A 26,041-nucleotide genomic window follows, 5' to 3' on the forward strand; every position below is an offset into this window, starting at 1 on the left:
GAAGGGAAAGGGATAGAGAGTTAGAAACATCGATGGGAGAGAAACATCGATGAGCTGCCTCCTGCACACCCCCCACTGGGGATGTGCCCGCAACCAAGGTACATGCCCTTGACCAGAATCGAACCTGGGACCTTTCAGTCCGCAGGCCGACGCTCTATCTACTGAGCCAAACCGGTTTCGGCAGCGGAGATATTTTAATATTGCTATTTGCCCTTTCTCTATAATAGAAGTGTGAGAGATCAAAGGAAATTAGTAAAATGTATATGAAAATAATATATAAATTTATTAATAAACAGTAACAAAAGGATATAAGAACAAGAAGCATGATATAAAAACGACAAAAACATGATATAAAAACAACAGTGATGCAAACAATGACTGATAAAGTGATTAAACTTATTCTAATATCTCCCTGCACACCACATTAAGAGTGAAAACACTTTTAGAGTGCTTGACTAATTTCCCTTGTGATGAAGTATTTAGAACTTTAACTGTAACATCACATGCTCTTCAAACTCAAGAGAAAGCAACATATAACTGACCATGTGCGAAAATGGGTTCAGGTAGGAATATGCCTACTTTGTCTAGAGCAGCTGTGGGCAAACTATGGCCCGCGGGCCGGATCCGGCCCGTTTGAAATGAATAAAACTAAAAAAAAAAAAAAAAAAGACCATACCCTTTTATGTAATGATGTTTACTTTGAATTTATATTAGTTCACACAAACACTCCATCCATGCTTTTGTTCCGGCCCTCCGGTCCAGTTTAAGAACCCATTGTGGCCCTCGAGTCAAAAAGTTTGCCCACCCCTGGTCTAGAGTTTGTCCTTGTGATTTATTAATAGTCATCACAAATGCTGGCATTATGGGAAACCGTCGTTGAATCAATTTAAATGGGAGGCCAGTGTCAGATAGGGACAAATTAATTCTTGGAATCAGAACAACCTCTCCCTCTGCAGATCCTGTTAATACTTCAGCTTCGATAATGTTAGGTCGTAATCTTTTGATAATAAATCTGGTACCATTACAAAGACCCCATTTACTATTGAGATTTTTCAATAGCATGATGATTGCACCCACTTTCAATTTTAATTTATGCCACAGCATTCCCAAAGGAGTAATACTATTAAGAAATTCGATGGGAAAATTTTCCTTTTCAGCATCATCTGTGGAATCAATGGAATCATCACTCAAATATGTGTGAAAATCTCCATCGAGTATATCCAAACTTTCTTCATTTAATTTTTGAACATGCTCATTTTTGGGACAAAGAATTGCACATTTAGATATATTTTTAATATTATCTATAGCAGTGGTTCTCAACCTTGGCTGCACATTAGAATCACCTGGGAATCTTTTTAAAATCCTGATTCCTGGGTCTCATCCTCCGGAAATTGTTTCTTTGTTATGGGTTGGGACCACAACATTAGTAACAAAGAAACAGAATTTCCGGCCCTAACCGGTTTGGCTCAGTGGATAGAGCGTCAGCCTGCGGACTGAAAGGTCCCAGGTTCGATTCCGGCCAAGGGCATGTATCTTGGTTGCGGGCACATCCCCAGTGTGCAGGAGGCAGCTGATCGATGTTTCTCTCCCATCGATGTTTCTAACTCTCTATCCCTCTCCCTTCCTCTCTGTAAAAAATCAATAAAATATATTAAAAAAAAAAAAAGAAACAGAATTTCAAAGAGTGTTTTCACTCTTAATGTGGTGTGCAGCCAAGGTTGAGAACCACTTATCTATAGCTATAGTATTTCCAAAGGTAGCTTCAATAATAGATCCATTAAAAATCATTTCACTTCCACACTCCGCTCCGAGGGCGGGTTCCTGCCTAAAACCTCGCCCTCCAGGAAACAGCTGGGGGAGGGCGCAGCCATTTCCAAGACGACCCCTGCAGGATTGACTTCCTTCCAGTTGGTCGCGCTTCTGGCAGTGATGTTACACCCAGGGTTTTTATATAAGTAGATGCACAGTTCCCAGGGCAGTAAAGAAATTTACAGGTTTTCCACACTGCATTTGGAGGTTCAATACTGTAATAATTTTGAAATACTATATACACTGCACAGAGAACTCAGGGATTTGAATAAAATTGTGGAGGCTAAAGAAACAAACACACTTTTAGTATGTTTCTTGCCTACTCTTTGGGGTAAATGTGAGAATCGGGTAACGTGCATGTGCATGCCTCTGCAACCTACACAAGTGAGTGTCCCTGTGACAGAAGCCACCTCTGGGCCTGCTAGGTGCTAAGAGAATCCCACTTCTCAGACGTAAAGTAACTGTACCTATAAGAGCACCCACTGGGCAGCAGAAACACCACCACCACTCAGTGGGCAATAGTGCAGCACTCATGGCAGGTGGGTGTCCAGGGCAGTGATGAGAGCGCTCACCTGAGGACCATGGGGCCACTCTAACATGTCAGAAAGGCACTTTTAACCTCCTGATGGTGCCCCCTTAGTAAAGCCAGCAGAAGCAGGTTTGGAGGCTCTAATTGCAGCCCATCCAGCTTGGCAGAGATCTGTCAGTACAGACAGGATGGCTGGCTGAGATCACAGTAGGTACCACAGTTCCCAGCTGAGGTCGGGCTGCACACTGGCCACGTCCTATGGCCAGTCACCTCCCACCAGGTAAGACGGATGGACTGTGACCCAAGCAGAACCTCTCCCAGGAGGGACGCGAGGCTGACGGACTCCGTGCTCACGTGGCAAGTCTCTCGCTGAGACACTGCATGGCTACCAGTGAGTGGAGGGACTCCCAGGGATGATGCAGGAACGTAGGCTTTCCCTCCCCCTTGGCCCCCAGGCCCAGGACTGACATCCAACCCCAAGGAGGCGTGGCCACAGCTTGAAAGAACTCAGAAAGGGCTAGTTTTGAAACATTCATTCGCTTTTTAAGTTGTCTTTATTTTTCTGGGAAAAGAAAAACCAAATTTAAACATTAATTTGTGGGATATTAGAAGGCTGCCACTACTCTGAAACACTTATACTGAAAGGCAGCTTTGTGATGAACAAAAGGTGAACGGAAGGGTGAGTGATGTAGTCTGAAGTCCTACGACCCTCTGCATCAGCGCATTTGAGCCCAGAGGCATGTCTCGCCATCAGCAAGCTGACACAGCACATGGCATCATACTTACTTCAGTCCCGGGATATCCAGAAGGTTAGTCAGTCCTGTCCAGTTGATTTCTAAAAGCTGTTTAAAAGCAGGGCAAAAAATGTTATCCAAGTTATTTCCAATTATCAAATCAAACCAAATCACAGAGATTTCTTTCTTTTTAAAAAATATATTTTTATTGATTTCAGCGAAGGGAGAGGGAGAGAGAGATTGAAACATCAATGATGAGAATCATAATCGGCTGCCTCCTGCACGCCCCCATTGGGGATCGAGCCCACAACTCAGGCATGTGCCCTTGACTGGAATCGAACCCAGGACCTTCAGTCCCCAGGCCAACGTTCTATCCACTGAGCCAAACCAGCGAGGGCAGAGATTTGTTTCTTTACACTGTTCTGCGCCTTGCTTTTCACTTTGTAAACCATCAAGGCCATTGTGCCCTGTGGGTACATGGAGAGCTGCCTGTTGTTTTACTTTTTGATGTCAGTTTTCTCCAGTAAAATCATATAATAATTTATACATCTACCCTCCTATGGATGGGCACTTACGATATTCAGTGAATATTTTTTTACATCATGTTCTGCTTTGTGCATGCAAACTGGCATTTAAAAAGTAGACATCCAGCCCTAACCGGTTTGGCTCAGTGGATAGAGCGTTGGCCTGTGGACTCAAGGGTCCCAGGTTCGATTCCCGTCAAGGGCATGTACCCTGGTTGCGGGCACATCCCCAGTAGGGGGTGTGCACGAGGCAGCTGATCGATGTTTCTCTCATCGATGTTTCTAACTCTCTATCCCTCTCCCTTCCTTTCTGTAAAAAATCAATAAAATATATTTTTTAAAAAAGTAGATGTCCTGGTCAAAGATACATATTCACTTTGTTATTTGATAGTGCCACCTAATTACCATAAAGAAAGGCTATCCCTACTTATATTCCCACCAGAAGTGTATGAAAATGTTTCTTCTTCATAACCTCAACAAAAAGAGATATTAAAAATCAATCCAGCCCTAACCAGTTTGGCTCAGTGGATAGAGTGTCAGCCTGTGGACTGAAGGGTCCCAGGATCAATTCTGGTCAAGGGCATCTACCTTGGTTGCGGGTAGGGGGTGTGCAGGAGGCAGCTGATCGATGTTTCTCTCTCATCGATGTTTCTAACTCTCTATCCCTCTCCCTTCCTCTCTGTAAAAAAATCAATAAAATATATTTTTTAAAAAAGAATCAATCCATGTGGCCGTTAAAAAATGGTACTTTATCACTGTTTCAAATTGCATTTTCCTGATATTAGTGGAGCATGTTCCATTCATTCAACATTTGGGGGGTTTTTGCTCATTTTTCTAGTGGATATTTATCTTACAATAATTCCTACACAGTTGGCTATGATTCCATTAGGTGGATGGGGATGGGTAAAAACTATTGATTAGAAACACAGCTTTTCCTATCAAAATGGATACTGCACTTACTTGTGTTTTATATTTGTGGGGGAAAGCTGAGTGAAATTGCATGATCTCATTACCCATATAGCTGGAGTATCGCATTCTGGCTCCAATCCCTTTGGGAAGTGGTTTTAAATAAGCATGAACTAGAGGAGTCCAGGTTCTCTTAAAAAGACCAAACTAAAAAGCAACTAGTTTTAAAAGTCCTGAAAGACTGAGATTTTTCAGCAGAAGAGAAACAAGATGTAAACTTGCAAGGCTAATAGCAGTAAAGATCATGCTCCCCTCGTCCCCACCTGGAGGCCCAGAAGCAAAACAACGCAAGAGTAAGCACCCTGCCCCCACCCTCATCATCACCACAGACCTTTCCCACTAAGAGGACCAGGGATTTGAGGAACAGCCATTCCAGGCCCAGGGCACCACGTAGAACCAGGAAGCTAAGGAAACCCTCCTCGGCTAACAGCTGACGGCTAACGAGAGGCCCTGTCAAGGGCAGGTCACCTGGCAGGACTGTACCGAGAGATTAACTCCTCAGGCCACACAGGGCCGAACCCCATGAACCTTGTCAAAATGATGAGATGCGCCTGTGCAAATGCTACCCGAGTTCAGAAAAACAAAGCGCCAGAGAGGCAGTGCAGGATTCGTGGAGGAACAGGACTCAGCGGGTTTGAGAAGAGAGATTTGCGTGCGGACAGAAGGCCCCTGTCCAAGGCCCTGAAGAGGGAGCTGACATGCCCCTGAGCAAGGGGGAGCTGGGGACAGGAGGGCCCAGAGAGGATAAAGCAGGGAGCAGTGAGTGAGGACGAGTGAGTGTGTAAGGACAAGTGTGAGGGAGCGAGAATGAGTGTGAGTGCGTGTGGGATCCAGTGTGAGAGGTCTGAGAGCTGAGGCTGGAGAGTCCACACAGGGACACAGGAGGAACCCACAAGGAGGGACAAGCAACTAAAATTAGTGCCTCGCCCCCCTGTGCCTGGATGACTCAGAGCTGTTTCGGGAAACTGAAGAGCCAGGGAGTCGTGTTTCCAAGGGAGGAAACCGCCAAGGGCTGCTGCGGGCCTTCCTCGAGACACAGAACAAGCAGTGAGCGGCCACGCTTCACCTGCAACAGGACGACCGTGTGCGAGCTTCATGAACAGACACGCCGCCCCTCTGCTCTCCCATCTCCTGAACCTATGGACGCAGTTCGACAATAGCAACTGTTTATTTCAGCACTTACTGTACACCAGGCGGCCGACGTGAATTATTTCTGCGGTACAGACTATGAATCACCTGGGAAGTCCCTTAAAAATACAGACTGTGGCTCCTGCCCTGCTCCAGTGTTTCTGAATTAGTGGGTTTTGGCTAGTGGTAAAGGTCAAGAATATTTTCCTTATGTTTTAAAGCTCCCAGGACTTGCAGCTTCCACCTGGGATACAGAAAACCAGAAAGAGCATCACTCTTCAATGTACAGGAGCTGAGGTGGCAGTGCCAGCCAGCCTGAAACCCTTCCTCACAGGCAGCTTGAGGGGAAGACCGGGCCCCACAGCCCCACCGGCAGGTGGACTATTCCAGTTAGATCTTAACTGCTAAAGGCAAAGTGTGGGTAAGATAGTGTAACCCTCTGAGATCCAGACAGAGGGCATGTGCCAGCATGCGGAGCGACAGAGTGTGCTGGCTGCAGAGCCGGGGGCCCGGGCGACACTCGCTGCAGGGGTAAAGCGGGGCGGGAGCAGCCGCTGCTGGAAAGACAGCACCCACTTTCCACTGTAAGACGCAGAAGCCACAGGGGAGGGACACACAGGTAAGGCCCCCTGCAGCTGGGGGACAGGGAAAGAGAAGACATATGTGTGCCTGGGGGAGGCTAGGACACCATCGCAGGCCCTGCCCGCCAGAGGTCCCGTGTTGCTGGACCAACATGTGCAAACCCACCTGCACATGCCCCACCACAGACACAGCATGAGGAGGGCAGAGTCGCTGAGAGACACCAGCCTGAGAGCCAACACAGGCAGGACAACGCGGAGCTCCCATCCCCACCACTGGATGGGGCCAGACTGTTCACATCGTGTGAGCTGTCAGCACCACAAACCCAGAAGCTCAGACACCTGGCAGACCCACACTGTCCACATCATGAGAGCTGTCAGCACCACAGACCCAGAAGCTCAGACACCTGGCAGACCCACACTGTCCACATCATGAGAGCTGTCAGCACCACAGACCCAGAAGCTCAGACACCTGGCAGACCCACAGTGCCAATGCTCCCAGGACCTAGTGTGAGGGGTGGGTAGGACCCTCTTGGCCTGGGGATTCCCATGGGCCTGTCTGCCTGGCCTGCCCTCCACCTCACTGCTGCCTCCTCCCCAGGGTTGTAGGGTTGGCTTCCAACTGCAACCTTCCCACTCCCATCGGTCTAGGGCCCGTGTCTGACCTGCTCAGCAGAGAAGGACGGAGGGAAAGAGGTGGGAAGACTCACTGCCTCTTGGGAGCGCTGGCAGCCATGACTGGCATGTGGACTGGAGACCAGAGGCCGCTGGCCTCAGCGGGAGAGAACAGAGCGAAGGTGGAATATGGGTGGGGAGATGTCCTACGGCTCCCTCACCTGCAGCCCCTGCAGCGGCTTCCTGAGACCCAATACAGGCTACCTTGTGAAATAAAGCCCCTCTTTTGCTTAAGGCACCTCAACTGCTGGAGTCCCAGCTAATGGGACTCAACTTCTTCTCCCACTCACTCTGAAAGAATGATGTCACTTTCATCTTGCAGATGAAGAAAGGAACCTCTGGTTCAAACATGGGAGGCCCACCCTCTGCTGGCTGGGAGCCCCCGAGGGTCAACACACTCAGAGCACACGCACCGTCTCCTGGACACGTTCTGGACTCACTCTAGTCTGATCAGTCCTCCTGAGACGGGCCACAGACCTGAGGATTCTAACACCCTACGAGCGTGCCGGGGCCATGCCAACAACGGTCCTGATGGCAGGAGAGTGGCCACCAGGTCCACGGATCCGCGCAGGGGTAGACACTGGCTTGTTCTGGCTCCTACCAGAACCTTCACCCAAGCGCGTGTGCTTACCAGTACTTGATCTCTGATGTCAGGACCCCACCAGAATGCTAAACCTACATGTAGGAATGTGTGTAATTTCTTAAAAATCCAAGAACTTGTATGTGCCAGGCACTGTATTACATGTTTTACATCCATTGACATTCATTTAATCTTCACATGTAACCTTGTGACACAGGTATTACTGTAATCCCCTTGTTACAAATGGGGAAACTGAGGCTTAGAGGAATGAAGTCAGTTGTTCAAAGCACAAAGTGGGAAAAGAAAGAACCAGGAGAGGAAAACCAGGTTGAATGAAGGCCACGCTGGCTGCCCCATCAGACAGCTGTGCTCCACAGCTCAGCACCTCATGGTTTTGTTTAGTTTTCTGGAACAAGCAACACATTATCCAAACTAGTCCAAAGAAACCAACAAGCATGAAGATGTGCAAAGGCGTCGTAAGGTTCTCTGACACTGCGAGTCTAAATCATCTCGATAATCAGAAACCCAAATCTCTCCGGCTGGACTGCCCCTGGTGAGAAGAATTACTTGGCAGCAGGCAGTGAATTCTGTTCCCATATTTTCCAGCTGAAAGTAACTGAAAATACACTCCCTCTCTCCAAAGCATGTGTGGTGACTTTACTCACCATATAAGGAAACGAGAGGCCCTGTGCACGAAATTCATGCAGGGAGTGTGTGTCCCTCAGCACGGCCTGCACCCTCTCACAATCCGGGACCCCTTCAGGATTGGGCCTAAACCGGCAGTTAGACATCCCTCTCCCAATCCGGGACCGCTGGCTGCCTGATCACCCCTAACCACTTGCCTGCCTGCCTGATCACCCCTAACCACTCGCCTGCCTGCTTGATCACCCCTAACCACTCTGCCTGCCTGCCTGATCACCCCTAACCACTTGTCTGCCTGACTGATCACCCCTAACCACTCGCCTGCCTGCCTGATCGCCCCTAACTGCTCACCTGCCTGCCTGATCGCCCCTAACCACTCGCCTGCCTGCCTGATCGCCCCTAACTGCTCACCTGCCTGCCTGATCGCCCCTAACCACTCGCCTGCCTGCCTGATCACCCCTAACTGCTCACCTGCCTGCCTGATTGCCCCTAACCATTTCTGCCTCAGCCCCCACTATGGTGGCTTCGTCCAGAAGGACATCCAGAAGGTCGTTCGGCTGTCTGGTCTAATCAGCATATTATGCTTTTATTATGTAACTTGACTTTTCACAGCCTCTTCCTTCTCTCAGCATTAGAATTTCGCTTGGAAGTTAATACTATGATGTTATTTTTAAGGTAAACACACCTAGAATATCCACACTAAGGAAGAGTATTACTAAGTTTTGAGGGAGATTTAAAGATGTGGATTCTGAAATTTAAAAAAAAAAAGGGAGCCCTTTATTAAATTGTTAAAAATTCCTTGTAAATTAAAAATACTCAGCAATTTGCTAAAGATTAGGTGTTTTATTTTATACTTATTAATGAAAGTTTCTTAAATACACTGGCTTTTATACAAGTTGTATGTGAAAAAAACATGGATATAAAATCTTTTATGGATTTCATTTCTCAAAATTTTAATAAGTTAAAATTTAACACAAAAGTTTCTTAGTAGCTTTTGAATTTCACCATGTTCTGTGTATATTCCCCCTAATCTGAGGAGACTACATTCCAAGACCCCCAGTGGATGCCTAAAAGTATGGCTACCACTGACCCCTGTATATACACTATGTTTTCTCGGCAGGTGGCTCAGCTGGTTGGTGCATTGTACCGTGTGCCCAAAGGTTGCCAGTTTTGAACCCTGTATATACTATGTTTTTTTCCTGTATGTAAATACAGGTTGCAGGTTCTATTTCTGGTAAGGGCACGTACCTGGACTGTGGGCTCAATTCCCAGTCGAGGAGGCAACAAATCAATGTTTCTCTCTCACATCAATTTTTTTTCTCTCTCTCCCTTCCTCTAAGAATGCCTTCAGGTGATGATTAAAAAAATACATACCTATGATGCAGTTTAATTTATAAATTAGGCACAGTAAGAGGTTAACAACAATAATTACTTGAATACAGGCACTATGACAGCTGATCTGATCACTGAGACGGTTACCAGGTGACTAACGGGTGGGGAGCTATGCAGCCTGGAGACCTGGACAAAAGATGACTCATGTCCCAGGTGGGACGAAGCAGGCCAGCATGAGATTTTATCACGCTGCTCAGAATGGCATGCAATTTAAAACTTATGACTTCTTTATTTTTGGAATTTTCCATTTAATTATTTTCAGACCAAGGATGACCACAGGTAATTGAAACCACAGAGAGTAAATCTGTGGATAAGGGGGGACTATAGTCATTACAATACATTCAAAATAAGCCCATTATTTAAGCAATAGAAGGCAAGTGAGAATAATAATGTTAGTGGAAATAGAATGTGAAGATACTTAATTCTTCTTGTGTTTTTATACAAAAAAAGTACCACTTATAATTTGTCTAGATAAACCCAACAACAATTTGTATTAAGTTATTTGCATCAAATTATACAATAAAGATTCCCATTTTAAACAATACATGATAGCAATGGATGCCTGCGAAAGAGCTCATCTAAGGTAACAGAACGGCATTTGTGAAGAGCTATTTGAGAAACAGATCAATTCATCCATCAGACGCTTACTGAGCCGTGTGGAGACAGACATGGCTGTGTCTTCCAACAGTTCACAAGCAGTGCACTACCTGCACAGGACTGTGTGGGTGTGAGGAGGACACTGACCACCTCTGTACTGGAAAGGGACAGCCCAGGGCAGAGGGCAGCGTTCTGGAGAAGGACAGGTGAGGGAGGTGGTGAGGGGGGAAGGGGTTGTACTCTCCCCCGATTACAGTGCTCCTGTGGTTGGAACTTGGATCCTTATGGGGCAGTGCCAGGAAAGGAGGACAGAGACCCCACCTAGACCACAATAATTGTCTGCCGAGAGACTACCCTCTGTGGTCAGTTTGCACCTTGGGAAGAAGCCCTAGTGGTGAGCAAAGCCTACTGAGGACAGAGCTAAGTCGAATGCCTTTCAGAGGCTGTGGACCCATGTGGAGGAGCCATGTAGGTGAGGAGCCACCAGGAGAGGGAGAATGCCTTTCAGAGGCTGTGGACCCATGTGGAGGAGCCATGTAGGTGAGGAGCCACCAGGAGAGGGAGGACGCTCACTGAAGGGGAGGAGCCTCCATTAGGGGAGGAGCTTCTGTGAGGAGGAGCCTCAGTGAAAGGAGGAGCCTCAGTGAAGGGGAGAAGCCTCCAGGAGGGGAGGGGGCCTCAGTGAAGGGAGGAGCCCAGCAAGGAGGAAGAGCCTCAGTGAAAGGAGGAGTCTCAGTGAAGGGGAGGAGCCTCCAGGAGGGGAGGGGCCTCCATGACAGGGAGGAGCCTCAGTGAAAGGAGGAGCCTCAGTGAAGGGGAGGAGCCTCTGTGAGGGGAGGAGCCTCAGTGAGGAGGAGCCTCAGTGAAGGGAGGAGCCCCATGAGGAGGAGGAGGAGCTGAGGTGAGGAGGAGCCTAGATAGGAATGATATTTTTGTTGTCTTATTTTTGTGGCTAATAATAGGTATTAACTACTTATAACAAAAAAATGGATTAAGATACAAATCTAACCATGTGAAGTGATAACATTTATTATGGTTTATCCAAGTGTTAGAATATAATTCAGTAAAAAGAATCTTTATGCCTGAAGCTGGTTTGGCTCAGTGGATAGAGCATTGGCCTGCAGACTGAAGGGTCCCGGGTTCAATTCTGGTCAAGGGCACATGCCTGGGTTGCGGGCTCGGTCCCCAATGGGGGATGTGCAGGAGGCAGCCGATCAATGCTTCTCTCTCATCATTGATGTTTCCAACCCTCTTTCCCCTCTCCCTTCCTCTCTAAATCAATAAAAATATATTAAAAGTAAAACAAAACACCTGAAACAATTCTTAAAAAAAAAAAAGTAGACTCTATGACTTAACCCCTCATGCACTAACTGCAGTTCATAAGCAGGCTCTGGGCCAGGCAGTGCCAAGCGTGACGGCAGCTCTGCCTGTGGCAGCAGTGAGGACGGTGAGAGCAGCCTGTCGGCAGGCTGGGCTGGGTGCAGGCTCCCAGACTTACTGGTTTGGGGTCTTGGAAAGATTAGACTCAATTCCTGGTCAGTAAATGGAAACTATGTGGTATTCACTATAGAGAATGAGGCGTCAATGAGCAAACACCTACAAATCATACTCATTGACAATGTTAATTACAAACCCACACTAAAAAAACCAGTCTATTATTTTCAAATTTTTGTAACAAACATATTCTTTTTATAGTCAGGAAAAGAAGTTGTCTATGGGAAGAGACGAAACCTCCGCTAGGGCATAAAGTGGTAGGAACTTACAGGACTCACGCATCAGAGGGAAGAAGTGAGCTAAGGAGGGGACTGCTCCTTCACTGTGTATATCTCCAATATGGTCATGTGCTTGTCAGTGAGAAGGAAGACAGACACAAAATAAACATCAACTTACTGGCTTCCTCAGGAAGAAGATAGACAAGGCTCCCACTAAGGGCATGTCTCCAATCAGCGGTTCCAGGATCACTCGCATTGTGCCATGAATCTAAGTGCAAACGGAAACCAAGACATGTAACAGCCAGTCACTGATGCAGGATGGAGATGCAGGTGGCCCAGTGCTGCACCAGGTAGGACCTGCAGAAAAATACTTAACTTCAAAGAAATTCTCGGTTAATAAAAGCTTCGCCACTTTCTTTTCAAAGAGAGCATGGAAAATTTTAGAAGACTGAAATAAAAAAACCTTACCTGTATACTTTGCACACCAGCTCTACAAAAATATCGCTTGATCTCCAAATCAATCTCACAATTTCCTACAAAACTAGCAAAGAAAAAGTTCTGTATTACATTCTCCTCATCACCACAGACCTGCAAGGCATATAATCTGACTAAAATAATAAACAGTAAAGTGATCAGCACAGGCTGCAGGCACAGCTGCACCGTGGCATGGCCGCTTCCCTGCCGGGCAACAGACACACAGCTCCTGAGAGGCCTCCTGCAGACTAAGGGTTTGCTACAAATATCCCTTCCAATGTGCAGGCCAGAGCAGCACCTTGATGGAATGTAGTTTTCATTTACTTTATAAACACCTATGTTTGTTTAAAACAATAAAGTGAAGATTATCTGCTCCCCAGTCCCGAGAGAACTAACAGAGCTCATGGACTTTGACGTGAAGATTAGAAAGGTAGCCCTAGCCGGTTTGGCTCAGTGGACAGAGCGTCGGCCTGCAGACCAAAGGGTCCCGGGTTCGATTCCAGTCAAGGGCATGTACCTTGGTTGCAGGCTCCTCCCCAGCCTGGACCCTAGTTGGGGCTCGTGCAGGGGGCAACCAATTGATGTGTTTCTCTAAACACATCAATGTTTCTCCCTGTCTTTCCCTCTCCCTTCCACTCTCCCTAAAAAATCAATGGAAAATATCCTCGGGTGAGGATAAAAAGATTAGAAACGTATAAAACCGTATCTGTTTGAGGCATCATTTTTCTCACTGATTAAAACATTTCAGCCTGGACAGCGTGGCTCATTGGTTAAGTATTGACCTATGAACCTCCAGGTCATGGGTTCGATTTCTGGTCAGAGCACATGCCCAGGTTGCAGGCTGGATCCCCAGTGAGGGGCATGCAGGAGGCAGCCAATCAATGTTTCTCTCTCATCATTGATGTATCTATCTCTCTTTTTCTCTCCCTTCCTCTCTGAAATAAAAAAAAATACTTTAAAAAAAAGACATTTCAGTCATTAATATGAAAAACATGAATGAGTGTGATGTGGAATGTAAGACTTGCATCTGTGTTTTTTGTTGTTGCTGTTTTTTCTTAGTCCTCACCTGAGGCTATTTTTCCCACTGACTTTTAAAGAGAGTGGAAGGGAGGGAGAGAGAGAAAGAGAGAGAGAAACATGGATGTGAAAAAGACACATTGATTGGTTGCCTCCCACACATGCCCTGACCAGGGCTGGGGATCAAATCTGCAACCCAGGTACATGCCCTTGACTGGGAATCGAACCCGTGACCCTTCCGGCGCAGGCCAATGCTCTAACCACTGAACACACTGTCCAGGGCTTGCATTTGTTTTTAAAACAACTGTGAAATGGCAGCTACCTTTTGGGTGGAATCTGTATGAATTGACCCCCAACCCTGGGCTCCAGATGCAGGAGGTCTCGCCCTGCCTGAGAGTGTCTGCCGGAGGCCCGCTGAGCAGTGCACAGAGTGTCTAAGCGCCTGAGCACAACATCTGGGTCTTCATCAAGATTTCAGTCAAACCCACCGACATCAGGAATATCCACCTACGGGAATAGCTACGTGACGCTGTATGCCATTAACTAGGACACAATTAGGACACAAATGAAAACTTACCTAATCTGAAGGTCCAAAATAATTTGTCTTTTGTCCACATTTTCAGTGTATACCTTGACACCATTGATCCTGAGGGGCTGGAGCGAGAAGTGGCTTATTTTCAATGCAGGGACGGTAAAAACACAAACAACACAACAACCAAATGGCAAAACAACCAGGCGGCACCGAGATGAGGAGACACGCTCTGGCACAGGCTATGGGAATCACAACTCTGCCCTCGTGGTGTACCAATCGGTTCGCTATCAGCGAGTTATTTCACCTGTTCCTCAAATGCAGACAAGGTTACCGTGAAACCACAGACATGAGGAATGTGGTCGCAGGTTCGAATACCTGTCCAGAGCACGTACCTGGGTTGTGGGTTCACTCCCCACCCCTGTCGGGGCGAGTTCGGGAGTTCTATATGTGTCTCTCTCATATAGAAGTTTCTCACCACCCCCCCTCCACTGTCTCTGAAAAACAATGGAAAAAATATCCTCAGGTGAGGATTAACAAAACAAAACAATGTATATACCTTAATTCAAAAATACTTTTTGCTTAAGAACATGCTGTCATTGGTGCCGATGGACTTGCTTGACTTAGGGTTGACACAAACCTTCAATTTATAAAAAAAACTCACACTATCTGCAAAGTGCAATAAAGCAAAGAGCAATATAGTGATGTATGCCTGTAACATTATTCCAGTAACAACACCTATCTATCCCTCCACCTGTGTGACTAAGGTGATGCCTACAAGACTGGCACTGGAGTCTTTACTTGTTTTAAACAACTTGAGGGTAAATACCTCATGCCTGCTGTCAACTTCTGAACCTTCAGTGTGAGTTCACATGTCAAACTCCTTTCCAACAGAACGGATTGTTGAAAACTGTGCAAAGGTAATTCTGACAGAAGAGTGTGGGGAGAAAGACACGCTGGAACTAAGGGAAGTCCCCCCAGGGAACCTGAACTGGCCAAAAGGCCGCCTTGGACAGGTGAGGGCAGGTGAGGACCCCTGACAGACCAGGCGAGGGCACCACATGAGAGGCAGAACCTGGAGTAGCTGCACAACCCGCCCCAAGACCATCCAGGGAAATAACAGGGAGTAGTTTAACATGTCTTTTTAATTTCCACAGCAATCTGACTGTGCACACATGTAAGGATACTTAAGAAGAGACTGACCTGCTGACCCACGTCGACTCTCGTGAAACTAAAGGTGCTAAGGTGGGTGTTTGCTCCCCGCACAGCTGGCTCTATGGTTTCTCGAAACAACTTCTCTATAAATTGGCAAATGAAAGGCCACATATGTTTTACAGTCTGAAAGGAAAAAGAACTCATGTAAGACAAAACATTTTAATACATATTGCACTTAAGTCATGGTAAAAATTATGCCCCTTCAGCTTATCAGAATTTCTAAAAATTAAAGGGAGGGCCTTTTTATTATGCAAAAATCAATACAATTTTAAATTTTAAAATGTATCACAACAATAAACTACTAATTAACCATATATTGCAGGAATTAGTTATTCTCAGCACATTTAATGATTGCTTAAAAAATCAGAAAATCCTGTGGTTTCAACTCATTGCTAAATAAACTGCTAAAACTGTAGAGATTTTAATAAACATGAATGCGTTTTCCTCAGTGATGGACTACCTTCCCGTGCTACCAGGTGATCCCTGCCTGCACAGCTCTGAGGATATTACATAAAGTGTGAGGGGTGCCCTAGCCGGTTTGGCTCAGTAGATAGAGCATTGACCTGCGGACCAAAGGGTCTCAGGTTCAATGCTGGTTGGGGGCACATGCCTGGGTTGCAGCTCAGTCCAACCTGCAGGAGGCAGCCAATCAATAGTTCCCTCTCATCACTGATGTTTCTATCTCTCTCTTCCTCTCCCGTCCTCTCTGAAATAAATAAAAATATATTTTAAAAAAATGTGAGGGGACAGAGATCCACTTCAAACTAGACTGATCTAAAAACAGAAGCTTTATAAAAAAAATTAGATAATTATCTATTACTAGAATTCTTGGGAGTTATTCATTCTTCATAATAATGTTTCCAACATTTTTGTATACGACTATCATAAAATAGAACTGAGCAGTGGATGGACGATGGGGAAAGAAGACAGAAGACCAAGATGCGACTATGAATAGCTTATTACTTTTCTCACGTCTAAGACTGTTTTCACTGTTTAGAAAAGGAAAGTAACGTCTCATTTATGACTGAGCTCTTTTGGGAGCAGAAGCCAAATCCAAAGGAGTTCACACAGTGTCACTCTCCCAACTCCCAAATATGGAGGGTGCATCCCATCCCAGTCCCACTGCAGCTGGTATGGGATACTGCTCTCTTACCTTATTTAGCCATTCTGCTCTTTCAGTGTCTGGGAAGTGAACCTAAGAGGAAAGCACAGGGATGTGACTGACTCATCACGTAGGCCACGGATGTTCTGATTGTAGGCCTGCTGTTTACACAAAGCCTCTTTAAACACCCTGCCCTGAAGCCTAGAAAATGGCCTAGGAGGAGACACTGGCCGTGGGGCACTCTGATTTATATTCTAAGAACAGCCTGAAGCAGAAGTGTGGAATGTCAGCAAATGCCCCAGGCCCTCCCCACAGCCTTGCTGTCCAGAGGAATGTGCGTGGGTACCTGGACCATCCCAACAAGCATTTCAAATGGAGCCCTTTCTACAGGATCGCTTTCCCATGGGGCTCAGCACTGTCCCGTGTTCCAGAGACCTAGACCAAAGCCTTCATAACCCCACCTTCCCTCTGCCTTCCTTTGGTCCAACCCAGCCACAGGCATGCTGCTGTTGCCCACGTCTCACTCCCTTTGGCCCCAGGCTGGGACGGGGAACGGGGGTGGGTGGCGGTGGATGTGGCCCCTTTGGGGGGGGGGGCAGAGGGCGGCTCCCTCCTCAGGGCCAGTGGCCAACCTCCCACACCCCATCCCTCCCCTTGGGAAGCAGGCCCAGATCCACCTAGCCCTGATTGGCCCTGATTGCCAGCCAGGCCTAGGGACCACACCCGTGCACGAATTCGTGCACCGGGCCTCTAGTATTACTATAATTACTGTTTGGGCGCTACTGTAAAAGTCAACCCAAGTCTACAACCTCAGCACAGTGTCGGGGTAGTTTGTGGCGCTGTCACTGCACACTAAACATTATCACAGGGAGATACTGTTTGACCACCTCTGCCACAGGTACAGAGAACAGGGCCACTGGACAAGAAGGCCCAAAAGGCAGTCCATGACATCAGTTCCGGAAAACATAAACTGCTATTCTACTTCGTAAAGAAATATCCCAAATGTCAAGAGTCCTTTGATAGAATTACAGAAAGATGAGTTTAATCTGCCATGAAAGCCTTCCTTTTACCTGTTTTCAGATCGTTTTCTTCTCTGAAAATCCTATCCTATATAATAAAGAGCTAATATGCAAATGGTCATCATGCCCTCACGCCATCACGGCTCAGACACTCAACACTGGAGAGAGAGGAATGGGGACCAGCCACCTGCGGCCGGGAGAGGGACAAGCTGCCCACCCCGTGGTCCCGGGTGCCAGCGCCTGTGCCTATGCCTGCGGCCCAGGAGAAGGACAAGCCGCCCGCCCCGCGGTCCCGGGAGCCAGCGCCTACGCCTGCAGCCCAGAAGAGGGCCAAGCCACCCGCCCCGTGGTCCTGGGCAGGTGCAGCCAGCTCGCCCACGGTCCCCTGCAGCTGCAGCCAGCCCGGGTGAAGCCGTCCCGGGTCCTGGGTGCCTGCGGCCAGCCAGAGGGAGGGAATCCTGGGTTCTGGGTGCGGGGCGAGGCAGAGGCGGTTAGGGGCAATCAGGCCAGCAGGGGAGCAGTTAGGGGCGATCAGGCAGGCAGGCAGAGACGGTTAGGTGGTCAGTAAGGCTGAGCTCTTCAAAGCCTCTCGTGTAAAAGGGGCAGAAGAAGACGTGGGAAGGCTGACACTGAAGACCAGCTTCCTGGAAGACCAGCGAGGGCAACGAGTCTTCACACCCAACTGCACTGTGTGAAATACTAAAAGTAGTGACATTTTCTGAGTGTACCACAGGCATGTGCAGGTTCTGTCGCATCCATTATCTGAGCTCACTCATTCTCACAAAGTACACATAGGAACTAACAGTATCCGCAATTCACAGGATACCTGCTCAGTGACAGAATGGGGATGAAGGCCAGCCTTGTGTGCCCGTGCTCTCGGCCACTTTGTTACTGAGCCCGTGGCAAGGCTGTGGAGACAGACAGTCTACAGAGCCCACCACGTTCTCACAGGGACACGCCAATCAAAGAGCGAAGCCTGAAACTCAGATGACATGCCTTAAATTGTACGAGGTTCTGGTGACAGCCAGAAGTAGGAAATTTTGTGTTTAATAGTGATCTATTTATCTAGACTCTAGAGGTTAAATATAGTACAAGTCCTGAAATAGCTGAAAAAGCCCAGCAAACATAATAGCAATTCACATTAAACCACTGTTATCAGACCCAATATTTCATCCAAGACTAAGAGAAGGATGTAAAGACTGGTTTTACTTAATATTCCCACTCCTTCACATGAAAGAGCTATGATAACTAAATAGTAATAGCAAAATTCCATATGCATTCACCCTGGGACCCAGCAATCCCATTTCTAAGAATTTATCCTAGAAACAGACTGGCAAAAATATGAAATGATGTGTGTGCAGCGCCATTTGTAATAGCAAAGACCAGAATGACCAAGCAGCCACCAACAGTGGACCGACCGGTTGAACAAGCTGTTATGCGCACACACGACAAAGTACTGCCAGCAGCGAAAGGAATGAGGAAGGCTTCCATCATCATACTTTCAGGATTATTTGGATAACGCTATGGGATAATTTCCAGGGCCTGTTTTAAAGTGAAAATACAAGATGGAGAAAACCATATACAATTGGCTATACCATTCATCTCACAAGAGGGGAAGAGGGTGTGTGTGTGTGTGTGTGTGTGTGTGTGTGTGTGTGTGTGTGTATTAATACACTAGCATGCTTGTAATTTTTTAAAATAAAAATTTAACAAAAACTTTAAAAAACTGTTTACCTTGGGGAGGGAGAGGACATGGTAGAAGAGACAAGTATGTAAGTTAGGGAATGGAACCTAGTCGACCTTCAACTCACATAAGTTAAAGCGCCAAAGAAAGAGCATATGGAAATTGAAGAAAGTAAATCTGTTACCAAATCTTAATTCTGTTCAACTATGTTTAAAATCGGCTTCTCGCTACTATATATGCACAAACATCAGCTTACGTTCCACAAAACAGAATTTAAAACAGTAAAAACATCACAAAGACTGGGATATACAGGAGAAATAGAAAATGTTTTCTAAATCATATAGGAATGCATGAACACTTATCACTTAGTTTCAAATATTAATCTTTCAACTAAAAAAAGAAACAAAACCCCCCACTAAATCTCCCTTGTAAGTCCACTTATAAAACAAGTTTTCATATTTATTTATATTGGCTCCACAAAGTAGAAGTAATCAGTTTGATTGTTCAAGTTTTGATTATATTTAAGAGTTGACACTACCCAAGAAATCTTTCAAATCTTATCTTTAAGAAGAACAAAGGCATATTTGAGATTCTAATATGTTGATATTACCAAAGTTGTTTTGCTTAGAAAAAAATTAATTAAATATCCAAAGACAGAACATTAACTGTATGCCAGGAACTCTACATGCAATATCTTGTTTCATCCTCACAACAACCCTCTGAACAATTAGCGGCTCATCTAATAGATCAGGAAATAAATCTGTTCAGTCACAGGGGAAATAAGTGGGCCAGACCCAGAGGCCCTAAGGCCCCCCTGTTAAACCATGCTGAGGTAAAAGGATGAGACAAACTTACACCTAAGTAATATTTTCTGATGAAATCATGTTTCCCATTTCTCAACATTAAAAAATAATATGGGGTAACATTTAAAATTAAATAAAGGAACTGTCTTTTTTCACACAGCACCCCCCTGAAAATATCACTGAGGCCTAGATGTTATCTCTCGGGAGGTGACCTCTGTACCTGCTGCCATTGCTGGGCCACTGTGTTCAGCTGCCTGTCTGTCTCCCCATGCCTCTTGTCCTGGCTCCCGGGCTGCCTCAGATCAATGAGACACCGACAGCTCTCCACACCGGTGCTTTCCGTGCACACAGACACAGGGAGCATTAGGTGTGTGGCCTGCTGAGATAAGCTGGAGGGGACCTGGAGAAACTCATTACAATTTCTTCATATTGTGTAATTATGTGTATTAAATAATGACATTGGCCAAAACCCTCAAATAAAAGGATTTTTTAAAATTTTAACTCTAAGCCATTGGCACTGTGCATGCTACCTCTTTGTGGCACACAGTGGAGAGCTCTGAGCATTCCCACAGGTTCGCTGTTATAGAGTATCAGGAGAAAAGGACTCAAATGTAAATTGGTACCAACATAAATTTGTGCCCTCTGACCTTTTTATACTTAAACTTCTTTACCCATTTCCCACAGGAGTAATGTAAGCCATCCCTCTCTTTCCTCAAAATCCCCAGTCCCAGTCTGCTCCTCTCGTCTCTTCCACAGCTTCAGGGTACAAGGAACGTGGAAAAACAGGGTCAAGAAATCTCAATACCGTGTTTTCCCCTAAGATACTGGGATGCTTTCTCCTAACAGCTACTTCTATAAAGAAGAAAGTATTCAAGGTTTAAAGGGTGGGAGACAATGTCTCTCTCAGAACCTGTCGATCCTGGAATAAAATGTTAACAGATGGTCAAATTACTGCTTTGTATGGCAAAAAGAAATTACACAAAATAACTAGGTGTCTCTATTTCAAGTCTATATAAAAGTAGACAATCAATTCAAAGAGTAAATAAAGCAATTAATCTTTTTCAAAATCCAGTTATCATTTTCTCAATGGTTTGTGACAGCCTCACCAGAACTCTGATTGCTCTGTACCTGTGAGGACACAGCACCAACAATGGAAACAAAGACATTGAATACAGTGCCAGTGCTGCAAATCCGTCTGTGTAAAGGGTTTTCCTACCAGCAACACTTTCGAAACTCCTAGGTGCTTTTTATGTGAGAAAAAAACAAGAAATTGCACTAGGGAATCTGAAGAAGCACTAACATCCCTGCAGTCTTATCTGAGACCACAGGTAGTGACCACGATCCCTCCCCTTTATATACTGACCACAAAGCTCCCAGTTAGGGTACATTTGATGCTTTCTTCTGTCATCTCAAACTAACAGTTCAAAATCAGAACTGGCTGCTGACAAAGGAGAGCTGGCTGAGAGCCGTGCCGAGCCACAGACGCTGGCCACGGACTCGAGGCTCTTTCTGGCTCAGGGTGGCAGGAGTGGCAGGGGGGAGCATTTAGGTACTGCTTCTGACAAACGCTTGTTTGAAGTATGTTCAACTTAAATAATTCACTACTGTCTCTTTGTTATATGATGACCCCACCTATTTTTGTAAATTGGGAAAGAGTAAAATGAAAATTTAAAACTAGGGTGTATTTATTCCAGCATATCTCCCATAAGTAACAAAGCTGTCTGAATGATCTGACAAGCAATTATTTCTAGTTTTCTAAAAGAATGGACACTTCTAAGGAATTCTATGGAGGCCTTCTATAATTTCAGATAATGTATCTGCTATGTTAGATGTACTCTATGTTAGATGGATGGGTGTCCATTTGTTTTTGAAGGGTGGTTCAAGTTTCAGTGTATGTGTGGAAGGAGCTTAAGCCAGGACTAACATTCAATGTGTCCCCCGTAAACACAGGGACACATCCTAACTTTACCCGACAGAACCATCAACATCCCTTTATCACAATACTAAGGTGAAGAGACTTACTTACTACCTTACTAAAGATGCACGTCTACAGATATTTTTTAAGACTGGAAGCATATTTTTTAAATTCTAAAGTCATTTAGACATTCTGTAACTGCTAAAAGAAAGAAAATTCATATAATTATTTGACAGTCTTGATTTAAAGGTGAGGTTCTGGCATGAGTTCCATCGATCTCACAAATTAAACTGAGTCCAAGAATAGGAAACATGTCTTCTCATCTCCTTTACTGAAACACGTAAGACAATCTGGTCATTTGTCATTTTAAATCCAAATCAAATGCTACTATTCAAATTTCCATACTTATGTTTTAACTGGAACGAACTAGAATAGTGATTTTCAATCTTTTTCATCTCATGATATACATAAGCAAATGACTAAAATTCTGTGGCACACTGAAAAACATACTTTTTGCCAGTCTGACAAAAAAAATAGGTATCATTTTGATTGATTTACAAAATAATAATAATAGTAATTACCTACCCTTTTGGCTCGAAAAAAAAAAAAAAAGTCAGGTGCCTACACTTGTATAAGGATTTCTGGGACCAAGAATTAACCAATTAGATGCAACCTTATTATGTGATGTGACCAATAAGATGCAACACTATTATATGACTTTCATATTGATGGTTCAAGACAGGGCATTCACACCAGACAGTTATTGTTGTGTTGCCTGTTGTCATTTTTTAATTTGACAATCTCAGGGAAAAGAGGTCAGTGCCCTTTTGGTAAGGTATGCATTTTAAAATTCCTGGAGCACATTGGTTGAAAATTGCGGGAATACAAAACAAATGTGTAATTGTAGCATTGAAGTAATTACACATATTCTGTATATTGTATGAAATTAATCCAGCTTTGTTCTACTATAATGAATAGAAACTACATATATGAGACTGAAGTCGGGGTTAAAATCCTCTAGAATTACAGAACCAACGGGAATACCAAACACCTACATGAATTCAGAAGTCACATGTTTCAAATTTTACAGTGAAATTTTTCATTTTTAAGAAATCAGTTTTAGAGAAACCAAGATGGTGGCATAGGTAAACACCGGAGATTGCTGCCTCGCACAACCACTTCAAAAATACAACTAAAAGATGGAACGGACATCATCCAGAACCACAGGAAGGCTGGCTGAGTGGAAATTCCACAACTAGAAGGAAGGAGAAAAGCATACCGAGACTCAGAGGAGGCGCAGTGCGGAAGTAAAATACTAAGGTGCGGAGGTGCGCGCAGAGCGGGCTGGCGACTGAGGGCGCGGTTGTCTTTTTCAATCGGGAGGGAGTCTCAGGCTCTGAGCTCCAGTTCCGGGCGAGTCTCTAGGGACCCAGACTCAAACGGGAGATGCAGGAGTGTCTGGCATCAGTCGGAACTCGAGGGCAGCTTTCTCTCCAAGGTTTGCAGCGGTTGCTGGGACTCTGAGAGGCAGAGCCTCTGGGGACAGGACTGAGAGCAGCCATAACTGCTCGCTCCGCCCCCCTGTTGATCCCCTGGGACCCGCCCCGCCCAAGCCCTGCACAGGAGCATTTGCGGGATAGCCTCAGGCAAAGGCTAGATTAGCACCTCCCTAGAGGACAGAAGTTCTCCCACTGCAGACACAGCTGATTCTCACAGCCAGTTGGCCTGGAGGTCAAATCCCTCCCAGTGATACCTACAACAATCAAGGCTTAGCTACAACAAGACTGCGCACAAAGACCACAAGGGGGTGCACCAAGAGTGTCTACCTCAGGTAATTGGGACACTTAGCACAGAAAGCCACTCTATCGACACAGTGAAGCATAAAAAAATGCCGAGACAAAGAAACAGGACACAAATGACAGAACTGGAGGAAAGCAGGCTGCTGGATATAGAGTTCAAAACCACACTTTTGAGGTCTTTCAAGAGTCTTCTAGAGTCTGCCGATAAACTTAATGAGATGTACAAGAAATCTAATGAGACCCTCGATGTTGTGATAAAGGACCAACTAGAAATTAAGCATACACTGACTGAAATAAAGAATATTATACAGACTCCCAACAGCAGACCAGAGGAGCGCAAGAATCAAGTCAAACATTTGAAATGCGAAGAAGCAAAAAACACCCAACCGGAAAAGCAAAATGAAAAAAGAATCCGAAAATACGAAGATAGTGTAAGGAGCCTCTGGGACAGCTTCAAGCATACCAACATCCGAATTATAGGGGTGCCAGAAGAAGAGAGAGAACAAGATATTGAAAACCTATTTGAAGAAATAGTGACAGAAAACTTCCCCTACCTGGTGAAAGAAATAGACTTTCAAGTCCAGGAAGTGCATAGAACCCCAAACAAAAGGAATCCAAAGAGGACCACACCAAGACACATCATAATTAAAATGCCAAGAGCAAAAGACAAAGAGAGAATCTTAAAAGCAGCAAGAGAAAGAAACTCAGTTACCTACAAGGGAATACCCATAAGACTGTCAGCTGATTTCTCAACAGAAACTTTGCAGGCCAGAAGGGAGTGGCAAGAAATATTCAAAGTGATGAATACCAAGAACCTACAACCAAGATTACTTTATCCAGCAAAGCTATCATTCAGAATTGAAGGTCAGATAAAGAGCTTCACAGATAAGGAAAAGCTAAAGGAGTTCATCATCACCAAACCAGTATTATATGAAATGCTGAAAGGTATCCTTTAAGAAGAGGAAGAAGAAGAAAAAGGTAAAGATACAAATTATGAACAACAAATACGCATCTATCAACAAGTGAATCTAAGAATCAAGTGAATAAATAATCTGATGAACAGAATGAACTGGTGATTATAATAGAATCAGGGACATAGAAAGGGAATGGACTGACTATTCTTGGGGGGGGGGGCGGGGAAGGGGTGTGGGAGATGCGGGAAGAGACTGGACAAAAATCGTGCACCTATGGATGAGGACAGTGGGTGGGGAGTGAGGGCGGAGGGTGGGGTGGGAACTGGGAGGAGGGGAGTTATGGGGGGAAAAAAGAGGAACAAATGTAATAATCTGAACAGTAAAGATTTAATTAAAAAAAAAAAGAAATCAGTTTAGTACTGAATGGTTTGGCTCAGTAGGTAGAGCACTGACCTGTGGACTGAAGGGCCCTGGGTTTGATTCCAGTTAAGGGCACATGCCTGGGTTGAAAGCTCGATCCCCCGTAGAGGGTCAACGTGAGGCAGCCCATCAATGATTCTCTCTCCTCATTGATTATTCTCTCTCTCTCTCCCTCTCTTTTCCTCTCTGAAATCAATAAAAATATATTTTTAAAAAATCAGTTTGTATGATATTTATAAGAGCTTAATATTTATCCTTGCACACAGACAGTAAATATCTCAGGACTTTTAAGAATTAAGTCAGAGAAATTTGCCAACTTAACACTTGGAGTGCGGGAAATGAGTTAAGTCGGCTCGCGTGAATTGCGCGTACTCCGCGGGAGCCGTCTTTAACTCGGTTCATATAGATTTGCGGTGGAGTGCGGGAAACGTGTAAACTCGGGCCGATTGTAACTGCGTATTACCAAATATTTGTTTGTAATCCACCCTTTTGGTGGATGGAACAAAACCAAAAGACAGAGCCATCTTATATTTTGGCGGGAAATTCACCCGCACTCCAAGTGTTAAAATCTACTTGTGTCCAGCTGCCGTGGCTCAGTGGTTGAGCCTCAACCCAAGAACCAAGAGCAGGGGTCCTCAAACTTTTTAAACAGGGGGCCAGTTCACTGTCCCTCAGACCGTTGGAGGGCCGGAGTATAGTTTTAAAAAAAACTATGAACAAATTCCTATGCACACTGCACATATTTTATTTTGAAGTAAAAAAAAAACAAAACGGGAACAAATACAATATTTGTATTTGCATGTGGCCCGCGGGCCGTAGTTTGAGGACCCCTGACCAAAAGGTCACCAATTCGATTCTGGTCAGGGCACATGCCCGGGTTGTGGGGGACATGCAGGAGGCAGCCGGTCGAAGTTGATGTTTCTCTCTCATCGATGTTTCTCTCTATCCCTCTCCCTTCCTCTCTCTCTAAAAATCAATAAAAAGGTATTTTTTAAAAAATCTACTTGTTTCTCCTTTTATTTGTATACATGAAGAACAATAGGTAACCAGGCATTTTAAAACATTAGGACTTTTTCCTGAATATAATCATTTACCTTTACTGGATTTTGGGAACAAGATTTCAGTACATACCCCTTGATGTTGATTTGTAATCATACAATACATCACAGCCAGGAGGCAGACATGGCATCTACCGATGGCCACGTCTGACACAATGACAGCACAGCATCGCAGCAGGGAGATGACCACCATCCATCCACCTGTCAGTTAACATCTCTCAGTGTT

General features: G+C 45.3%; 1 non-coding gene across 1 annotated transcript; it reads right to left on the minus strand.

The window, feature by feature from the left end:
* Positions 1-2,873: 2,873 nt before the first annotated feature.
* On the minus strand, positions 2,874-26,041 carry LOC102417892. The gene is made up of 8 exons (XR_002827045.1): positions 25,889-26,041; positions 24,791-24,943; positions 16,255-16,296; positions 15,090-15,224; positions 13,935-14,011; positions 12,335-12,407; positions 12,045-12,134; positions 2,874-3,180 (listed from the first exon to the last, which is right to left on the minus strand). It is a non-coding gene; the product is annotated as an uncharacterized LOC102417892 (transcript).

The sequence above is a fragment of the Myotis lucifugus genome, unplaced genomic scaffold (genome assembly GCF_000147115.1).
Source record: "Myotis lucifugus unplaced genomic scaffold, Myoluc2.0 scaffold_759, whole genome shotgun sequence".
Classification (NCBI taxonomy): Eukaryota; Metazoa; Chordata; class Mammalia; order Chiroptera; family Vespertilionidae; genus Myotis; species Myotis lucifugus.